Below are 1,964 nucleotides of genomic sequence, written 5' to 3'. Positions count from 1 at the left end.
CAAAATCTGAGCATATTGTTTGCATCATCTAACCCTTCCTAATGAACTCTGTCTTTTTGGTTTATGCCATATCAAAATGTCACTTTTGGCATTCCAAAGGTACTCAATTCATGTTCCTTTTAAATAATTTTTACCCCCAAAAAAAAAAAAAAGGCCTGAAAGGGCAAGATGAGAGTTGTAGGGTGTATCGAGTAAAGATTCCCAACGAAGTATTTGTAGGAAGGTCCTTGCTATCACTGAAGCAGGTACACAGTTGTGATGGAAAAAAATTCCTCAGCACAACTTTCCTAGTCTTTTTCTCACCAGTTTTCAAATTTTCTTAAAAACATCTTCATGGTAAGCCCTAGCAATTATCCTGTGTCCCTGAAGGAAATCAAGATTAACCCTTTGGGATCCAAAAAATAATCACCGTAACCCCTTCTCAGCTGACCTCTCTGCCTTGAATTTAATTACCCCACCAGATCCTTTCAGAAGCCACTGTTTTGATTAGAACTTTGCTTTTGAAGGCCCCCTAACTAAACTAAGACAATCATATTACTGAAAGAACTTATAGGCAGCCATCCACTGATAGCAGAAACATCTTTAAGCAGTTTTGTCTGAAATAAATCCATCCATGTATGAACTGGATCCCTAATAGCAACACTTCTGAGTTAGCCTTACAGAACCAATGCCTGAGTTAGCTATGTTGTTAAGTGCTGTTGAGTCGCTTCTGACTCATAGTGACCTTGTATAGGTCAGAGGAGCAGCTGGTGGGTTTGAACTGCTGAGCTTGTGGTTCACACTCCAGTGCTGGTTAGCTATATGTGCTTCAAAACAGAATGATTTAAAATATTTACTCTTATGTAGAGATATAGAGATATTGAGATTGCTCAATAACCCACATACATACACACGCAGAGATAATCATGAGGCTAAAAGGTGTCCAAAGTTTTACTGAGGCATTCACATTACTTCGTATGTGTATAAGGTACATTCTTTGACTCTATATAAATCTAAGCTACAGTACTGTAATGAGTAATATACAGTACAATCAACTACTTCATATGTCTCTGCTAGCACAGGCTTTATAACCTCCACCAAACTACTTTTTCCTAATGGGTCTGAGTACAAAAAGATGTGGAAAACATGCTGATGTATTCTATAGTTCAGGTGTGAGTGACTGTTAACAGGGCTAATTCTGATTAGTCAATTTTGCGACCCTGCTGGGTATAAAATTAGCCATCTCTGAAGCAGGAATAGTGAATCTCACTAGCACCAAGAAGAAGTCAAGAGTGGAGTGGTGTTCTTAGGACCCTGAGACCCCTGCACATTGAACCTCCTCAGCCCAGGGACAGAACGCTGTGACACCAGAGAAGCAGTAGAGGAGTAGAACCAAGAGCCCAAATATGAGAGAGTCGTAGGCTTCCCAGCCCATAGGGCAAGTGAAGTTGAGTGGGCAGGAGGCTTACTTGCAGAGTGGGGTGCCTTCAGATATGTAATTGAGAGAGCTAAATTTGTGGACCAACTAAGCTAGAGTTAACTGCCCTTGTTGTTGTTGTTAAGTGTCGTCGAGTCGGTTCCGACCCATAGCGACCCTGTACAGGGTTTCCGAGGGTGCAAATCTTTACAGGAGTAGAAAGCCTCATCTTTCTCCCGCGGAGCAGCTGGTAGTTTCGAACCGCTGACCTTAGGTTCGCAGCCCGATTCGTAACCACTACGCTACCAGAGCTCCTATTAACTGCCCTTAGACTGAGGCTTATAGCAGATCAGTGTGTCCTGTGAGCACTTATAAGAATCCTAAAAAGAACTCTGTAACACTGCTGTAGCAGGACCGATGCCAAGCCACAGAGCAGAGGGCCAGAGAGATGCCCACTTGTGGACAAGGCAGGACAAGGCAATCCTGAGTATTTCCAATGCTAAATTGTATCATGTTCACATCCCTAACCAACCCCATGACTGAGAGTATAATATTCAAGTTCTGTGTG

This window comes from Chrysochloris asiatica, unplaced genomic scaffold, assembly GCF_000296735.1.
Source record: "Chrysochloris asiatica unplaced genomic scaffold, ChrAsi1.0 scaffold00002, whole genome shotgun sequence".
Lineage (NCBI taxonomy): Eukaryota > Metazoa > Chordata > Mammalia > Afrosoricida > Chrysochloridae > Chrysochloris > Chrysochloris asiatica.
Note: the sequence above shows the minus strand (reverse complement) of the source record.